The sequence below is a fragment of the Gymnodraco acuticeps genome, unplaced genomic scaffold (assembly GCF_902827175.1).
Source record: "Gymnodraco acuticeps unplaced genomic scaffold, fGymAcu1.1, whole genome shotgun sequence".
Taxonomy (NCBI): domain Eukaryota; kingdom Metazoa; phylum Chordata; class Actinopteri; order Perciformes; family Bathydraconidae; genus Gymnodraco; species Gymnodraco acuticeps.
In genome coordinates, this window is record NW_022990894.1 from 4,391 (window position 1) to 13,367 (window position 8,977).

Below are 8,977 nucleotides of genomic sequence, written 5' to 3' on the forward strand. Positions count from 1 at the left end.
ATCTTATTTTATTATAATATAGTTGTAATATAGTCAAGACAAAACATGCTTATGACATGCTCAAAAACTGATATTTCTTAAATCTGTATTCTAGTTCCCTCTGTCAGCAATGTATCAACAACTACACACACATTTCTATCAGTATTTCTCTGTGTTGTGGTTGACATGATGATGACTGTTAGGAGTTAAGGGGAGAGGCTGAGCGTCACCATGATGATGACTGTTAGGAGTTAAGGGGAGAGGCTGAGCGTCACCATGAAATGTGCAAATTGACATAAAAATGAATATAAGCGGAAAAAATGCTCCATGTTTTTTAGGCTGTAAACTTTAACTGTCATGTAAGCCAACTAGACAGACAGTGTATCTCTCTTCCTCCTGTACATTAGCAGATAAAAGGCATCACATAATGAATGAATGGTAAATAAAGAATGCTGGAAATAACTGCATCTCCATTAGCCTGTATGCTCTGCAGAGACTGCCTTCTTCATGTCGTGAATTGCATCTGATGTTTTAAGATGGCAATTGGCAATTTGACTTATACATCATTCGCAAGTTGTACATTTGACTCATACAATAACCCACCTTCGAGTGATGCTCTATTTTCTTCAAGTTTTGTTTTTTTTCCCTCTAGCTTGCGCCGGAGTGAAACTGTATTTTCACCGACATCTCTTCACCTGCACTAATGGCCGTATCAAAGCCGTGATTGGTCAGATGTCGATTCATTGCAACGGTGTCGGGTTACAGACGTGCTCCCCTTGTCACCTCTCACTCTCGCGTGTCAGCCGGGGGTGCGCGGAGAATTGAGCGCAGCAGCTGAGGCCCTCTGGGCGGGGCCCCCTGCGCAAGCTCAAGCTCGTCTGGTTGTCGCTGTTAAATTAGCTCTTTAAAGCTCATATCAGTGATCCACATGATCTGAACCCACGAACCTTTGTATAACATAGTAAAGCGGCTCACTACGGTCTCTGGATTATTGTATTTTTTGCATTTGCAACTATGGAGGGAAACATGTCTCTGCAAACTTTGTGGGACGCGATTCAGCAAATCAAGACCGACGTGCTGACTCACATTGACTCAAAAATGGATCCCATTCAAAGTAGCTTGAGCAGGATACACATTTCCCTGTCTAGTTTGGGAGACCAGGTCAATTTGTTAGAGCAGCATGTCGGGGCTAATGAGGACAATGTACACGAGTGTGTCGCTCGAGTCAAGCAGCTTGAGAAAGACAACTCCTTCCTAATGTCCAAAGTTGATGACTTGGAGAACCGGAGCCGACGTTCTAACCTTCGCTTCGTAGGAATCCAGGAGTCCGCTGAAGGCAGTGACATTATCGGCTTCATGTCTCGGCTCATCCCGCAGCTCCTGGGGCCAGATACCTTCCCTGCCCTGCCGATCATTGAGAGGGCACACCGCTCGCCGACTGCCATCATGATCATGATCATGATCGAGCTGCTGAACTTCCAGGACAAAGTAAAAATCCTTCGTCTTGCCAGGGAGAAAAAGTCTCTGGACTACAACGGGAAACACATCAGCATATATCCCGATTTCAGTCCCGAGCTTACCAGAAGACGCCGGAGCTTCGATCCAGTCAAACGCAAGCTCCGTGAACTCAACATGAAGTACTTTCTCCTCTACCCGTGCACCCTCTGCTTTGTTGTTGATGGCACACAACAACGCTTCTCTACCCACAAAGACACGGAGGCAATCTTCATGTCTACCTCAAACTCTCCTGGGTGACGAACATCCCTACAGATGAGGCTGCTGCTAATGGTAGCATGTTGATCCACTTCGATGGTACAGCTAAGTTACTTTCTCCTCGGTTTCCTCTCTGCTCTTGTTTTTTATTTTTCTCATCTTCTCTAAAAACAGAGACCTGTTTACTTGACGTGTCATGACTGCTGAGATGTTGTTGACACTAGTGTTAATTTCGTTGACTAAAAAGAAATATGTTCGTAAACGAGACGATGACGAGACGGCACCGACGGCAGTAAACAATAACTGTAACGAAATCATCATGCAATATCGTTGACGAAAAGTGACGAGACGAAAATGTAGTTTACTAAATAAAAACTATGCCAAAATCTCTCTTTACTTTCGTTGACGAAAAATGAGGAGACGAAATATTATCAAAGATAACGTTACATCTCTGATAGTCAGTTTTTCTCCCAGCAGTTCCACTTCCGGTGCTGCGCTGGCGGTACATTTTAATTACACCGGGCAGCGGCACACTGTGAACTGTCAGGAAGACTCGGGTCTAACTCATGGTCTAACAAGGGGCGGAGCTTCCTACAGGCGATACAGGCGGTTGCCTCGAGCGCCTCCCAGAGGGGGGCGCCAAAAATTGCACCAAAAAAACAAAAAACACTACTGCTTGGCGTAGTTTTGGCGCCCCCTCTATATCTGCAACCATTATTCTTACATAAAAAAAAAATCTAAAACGGTCGGTCGGTCTAAGAGCCCCGGCTTTAGGTGTTCACAGTCAGAACATGCTAGAGCGCTGTGCATTGATGGGTATCGGTCAAGTGTTTATAAAATTGAGCATTGAGGACAGAAAGACTAATGTTAGAGAACTATGAAGAGGCAAAAGCCATCCGATGCGCAGTATAAAAACAGAAGAAAAGAAGAAGAAGAGAAACGTGCCAAGGTGAAAGGTATGCAATTTTGATTGTATTGTCAACATTAGCGAATGGATCATGTAATCTTGCTAGTTAGCCAAGCCAACGTTAGCTAGCCAGCGTTTGTTATTGCCATTCAGTCGAAACTGTCATAAGGCTATTTTCGATGTGTCATGAAATAGAAATATTAGTAATAATAACAATGTTAGTTTTGGTGTAGCGAGCTAGCCAGTGTGGTGAAATGTTAGTTAGTTGGTAACGTTAGCTAACGTTAAGTTTACTTCAGAAAGCACATTGACTATCCGAGTCAAACATTTTCCAAATTCAACCCTGTCATAATGTGCACTAACGTTAGCTAACTAGCTCAGTGGTTCTCAACTCCAGTCCTGTTGAATGTTTTAGTTCCAACCCAGAACTAACACACCTGGTTCAACTGTTCTAATAACATAGGCATAGCTCTTGATTAGTTCAATCAGACCTGTCAGGCTGTCCAAATGCTTACTAACTAAATAATAGCTACATTTAACAAATGGAAATTATTCAATGTTGATAATACACATTTTGTTATATCATTTTAGATTCACTTTTAAAATATCTGGGACCACCTGCTGCATCAGTTGACAAGGAACAAAAGCGGCTGAAGTCAACAAAGAGGCACTTCTCATATGAGTCTCCTGATGAGCCATTGAGGGATGCCTTGCAAAATCTGGAGGTAAGCTTCCTTAACGTGGTGGTGGATGCTGCAGTGTCAGCACAAAAGGAGAGGTTTACCACTCTTAAACATGTGCAAGACAAGTTTGGCATTCTGTACTTCCCAGACCTGCCACACCAAGAGCTGATGAAGCAAGCAGAGGCAAATCTGATTTGGATGGGAAGGAGCTGGCTCAGGAGTTGGAAGATGTACCTGACTTGCCATCAAAGAGCATGACAACTCTTGAGTTGTTGAAATTCATACACACAAAGCAGCTCACCGAAATATATCCCAACTTGTGTATTGCTCTGCGGATCAGTGCAACGCTACCAGTAACAGTAGCTTCAGCCGAGAGGAGTTTTTCCAAATTAAAACTCTTGAAAACATACCTGAGGTCAACCATGGCTCAAGAACGCCTCAGTGGTCTGGCTGTAATCAGTATTAACCATGAGGTTGGTGGTCAGATTTCACATGATGATGTGATTGATGACTTTGCAGCGAGGAAGGCCAGAAGGATTGAACTGTAAATGGAAACCAGTAGGAGCTAATATGTAGGCTAATGTGATGATAGTGAGTGGAATGTAAATAGTTCTTAAGGCGAGACACCCCAGGTGAATAGGGTAATTTTATTAACTTAAAGGTATCAGCTAGACATTTCTCCAGTTAATTACTTACAATAAGCCAATTGTCTTTTGTATTACAAGTTTTCTGAAATAGCATGTTTAAATATGCAAATGATCCATTATCTCATTAAATATGCACATATTTTAACACATTTCAGGAATCGAAATCTGAACTTTGGATATAGCCAGATTCAAAATTCTTGTTTCATTTTGTAGTCATATTAGTATCTAAGGCTTTTACAGAAGGGATATTGGATATCTCTTTTTATCACTCCATAAATCAGAAAATACTGTCAATAGCCCTAAAATATCCATTTTCGCCATGTTTTTAGGTATAAAATGTTGTATAATTCAGGCTATGAATTATATATGAACAAACCCTTCTGTAAAAGCCTTCATAATATTGATAGGAATATAACTGGAAGGTTTAGTGTATCTACGTGCTACTGAAGTTGACATTTCGAACTCAGAGTAGGAGAAAAAACTAATTTTGAGAAAACGACCTTTAAAGATTGCAGTGAGGCGCTAGCTAAACCCTCCTGTTCTTTGGATGACAGCTTGCGCATCCTTGCTTCGTGCAAGTGACAATTGTTGTCGTCTTCTCTGTGAACGTTTTTTTCGCCGTTCTTTTGGCATTTTGAGATTTCAATTTATAGCGGAAAGCTAACCAGGAAGTGTTTTTGCACACCACGTGACGCATCTGAACGAATCACGTTGTCAGAAATTAACACCAGCCAATGAGATTTCGAGTTTCGAGTTTCTTGGTTTAAGACCCCTTTGTGCTTTCACGATTGGTTGCTGATACAAAGGAAATGACCATATTTGGATCCGATGAGATTGTGCAGGAGAGACGGAGCTTTCCAACGATATCTCTTTTGACATGGTGCACACAGCGTTCGCGGTACTTTATGTTACGTTAGAATGCTAACTTTTGGTGAATTTAGGAGAAATCTACAGACGCAAATAGACAAACTATAGTAAAATAAACACTTAAATGTGTATTTTGTACGTTTTCCTTCCAAAAGCGAGAAAGAAAACATGTTATGGAATCAAAATAGCACAAAATCTCAAAATTGACCAGTACTTGAAAAACGCTGTTTTTGCCTGCCGTGTCTCGCCTTAATTTTTATTTATTTGTTTGTTTATTTAGCATATTATATATTGATTATTTGACATGTGTAACATATTTTACATTTCTTCTTAATTTTCTTTGAAAGCCAATTTGCACATTCTTTTATTGTTTGTTATTGTTATTATTATGATTATTATTATTATTATTATTATTATTATTGTTTGTTAGCTAAGTTGTTTGTTTTAATTCTTTAGTGTGCACTTTACATTTATTCTTAGCTCTTGTTCTTGCTTGTAATAAATAAAGGTGCAGTATTTTACTGTATAACTGTTAAGATGTTTTGATATTTTTTTTGGGGGGGGGGGGGGCGCAGTGGTGAAGCTCGCCTAGTGCACCAAATGTGCTAGGTCCGCCCCTGGGTCTAACTAACCTTATTTAACAGAACATAAAATGGCAACAACAGGGCTTGGGAGCAGTGGTCGCACTCGCGTTAACCGAAAACCCCCCCCTCAACGCGACTGAGTGATAAATTGTGCACTCGACGGGTAATAATGGATAATGACGGAAATGTTACGATCCTGTCCGTCAAAATGACTGACAACGAAAAAGTCTAAAGCCACCACTGCTTGGGAGAAAGAAACGATGTGATATTTGGGCTCATTTTCGCTACAATGAGGCGGAGAAAAAAAGTGAATGCATTGTTTCATCAGAAGGGAAGCAATGTGGCCAAAACACAGCAGGTAAAAACACCACAAACCTGACCAGATACTCTGCAAAGCTTCTCAATCATTCAACCTGAGATTTTCATCAAATAAGGACAAGATATAATCTTATTTATTTATATACACTAAAATAAGACTAAAATGCTCAGACTTTTAGTCGACTAAAACTTGACTAAATAAAAACAGGATGAAGGTGACTAAATATGATTTAAAACTAAAAAGGAAATGTAACACAGGACTAAGACTAAAACTAAATTAAGAAATAGCTGACGAAATTAACACTAGTTGACACTCTCTTTTGTGTTTATTATAACAGGTGGGCACCCGCCTGGTTCTATTTCGTATATGGCTTCGCCCTCTAAGGCTATCGCTATTGGGTTTACCCTTCTGCGCCCCCGCGCAGTACTGAAAACACTTGTAGTCCACGCCCACCCGCTAGGTGGGCCCCACCCTCGGGCCTCCTTCCGGTATAAATAGGGAGGGTGCCCGGCGATCTGCTCCCTCTTTTCTTCAGCAACCAGCAGTTTACTGAAGCACGAGAAAAGCATCATGAGCAATAAAGAGTGTGTCCGTATGTGCCCTTCGTGCAATACGGGCTACATTATGAGCTACGATTTGCATCCGATATGCGCAGCCTGTCTGGGGCCAGAGCACGCGGACGCGGCTCTCAGCCAGCAGGTCGCATGTCCTCACTGTGTGGGTCTTCCTTCATCCGACAGGAAGCGAAGGGCGGACGCTCTAGCTGCTGCGGGTGAGGAAGACGTCTGGGATGGGCAGGAACCCATCCAGAACACACCACCGTGGCTCCAGAGGAGGCGGAGGAGATCGCTAAGGCGGCCAGCACGGCGCTCTCGCTGTGCGCAGCCGTGGCGGTGTCCCAGGCGAGGATTACAGCCTGGATGACACAGATCCAGCGTCACTTCTGGTTACAGTAGGCAGCGGTCACAGAGCCAGCCAGGAAGGTTTTACTGGACGCTCCGATCAGCTCGGACGGGCTGTTCAGGCCCCAGTTCCTGACCATGGTTGATTCCATGAAGGCGGCATCGGAGCAGGCGGAGGACATCCGCCAGCACGTCGGCTGGCTCCAGCCAGCGGTGAAGCAGCAGCGACACCGGCGGCAGCAGCAGCAGCCAACCCGGCCACAGCGGCAGACGGACAGACACCAGCAGCAACAGCAGCCGAGGCGTCAGAATCGTCCGTCAGCGGCGGCTGGGGCACCGGCCCACACCTCCAGGGCACCGTCCCGCACCTACGGGCCCCCACCAGAGGTGGGTAAAAAGGGAGTGAGATACTCCCGTTCGGCGTCTGCTCCACGAGAGCCGCCGAGGAGACAGAGCGGCCTTGACGGTTTGGGAGGGAGTGTGAGGAAATAAAAACAAGCTTATTTTCCAACATGTTGGCTGAGTCATCAGTTTCAAATGTGTTTCACATATCCCCCACTCTGGGTAAACCAGCTGCCTATGACCTATCGGTTAATAGCCAGCAGGATTCGTTACAAAAGCCTCCGCATTTTAATCTATCGATTAATAAGCTGCGGAGCACAGTAATTACACCAGCTGCCTTCAATCTGGTGATTAGTAGGCAGCATGGTTCGCGGCAGGGATCTAATGGTTATGACTCTTCGGTTATTAAACCACAGACCTCGCGGCATTCTTCTGTCCGAGATACGCCACCTATACACGGTCATAATAAACCCAGGAGCGCAGTGTTAACGCCTCATGTGGATATTACTGCACACACCTCCACCCATCCTCTGAGCGTGTACACGTCTCATGATGCGAGGCGGAGTGATACGCAGCGTGTGGAGGCCTCCGCACAGCCCTTTCGCTCTAGGCCCACCTTGGGATGCCTCACGGGCAGCGGCGGCGAGGGCTCTGGCGTGGCTCGTCGTCATGACAACCACAACACATCTCGAGCATGCGCGTCCGCTGTCAGAGTGTTTCTCGGCGTGGCAGCGCATGTGTTTGATGGACGGATGGATGCACAGGCTGATCAGCAGAGGGTACACCCTGCAGTTCGCCTCCCCCCCCACACAGTTCAACGGGATACAGGTGACATGCCTAACATCCCGTGAACAGTGTCTTGCGCTCCAAGCAGAGCTACGGGAACTCCTGTTGAAAGAGGCTATTTCCGGGGTTCCCCAGGAGGAAGAAAATCAGGGGTATTACTCCCGCTATTTTCTTATCCCGAAAAAGACAGGGGGGATGAGACCCATCCTCGACCGGTCAGTTTTCAACAAGGCAATAATGAAACGGCCTTTTCACATGCTGACGGTCAAAAAGGTGCTAGAGTGTGTTCACCAGGGAGATTGGTTCACCTCTATAGACCTAAGGATGCATACTTCCATGTACCCATCATTCCGCAACACAGGACATTCCTGCGGTTTTCATTCCAGGGAATAGCGTACCAGTACAACCGTCTGCCGTTCGGCTATTCCCTGGCTCCTCGTACTTTTTCAAAGTGTGTAGAGACGGCGTTGCAGCCGCTACACAGAGGAGGGATAAGAGTACTATGTTTACCTGGACGACCTGCTGCTGCATGGCTCGCTCCAGGGAGGAAGCGGCTTTACAGACGGTACAACTCATATCGTATCTGTCATAGCTGGGTTTCATGATAAATTGGGAAAAGAGCTGTCCTATTCCAGCCCAGAGTATTGTTTACCTGGGGGTGGAATTGAACTCAGCCCGCATGAGAGCATGACTCTCACGGCAGAGAGTGGAGTGGACACGCTGACAGCTCTCCTTCGACGTGTCACACCCCGCAGCGTGGTGACGAAAAAGCCCCCCACAGTTCAATGGGATACAGGAAACACTCCTGTCCTCCCAGAAGCTATGTCTTGCGCTCCAATCCGAGCTGCTGGAACTCCTGTTGAAAGAGGATATTTCCAGGGTTCCTCAAAGGGAGGAAAATCAGGGGTTTTCACTCAAAGACTGGGGCAATGAGACATCCTCGATCTGTCAGTATTCCACATGCTGACGATCAAACAGGGGCTGGAATGTGTTCACCACGACGACTGGTTCACTTCCACCTGAAGGATGCATACTTCCACCCATCATCCCGAAACACGGGGAATTCCTGCGGTTTCTCATTTCAGGGAATATCAGACCAGACAATCGTCTGCCGTTTGGATATTTCCTGGCTCCTCCCGTTTTTGTGTAGAGAAGGCTGGAGCCGCTACACAGAGGAGGGATGAGAGGGTGGTTTCCTTTGGACGACCTGCTAGTTGCTGGCTCGCTCCAGGGAGGAAGTCGCTTTAC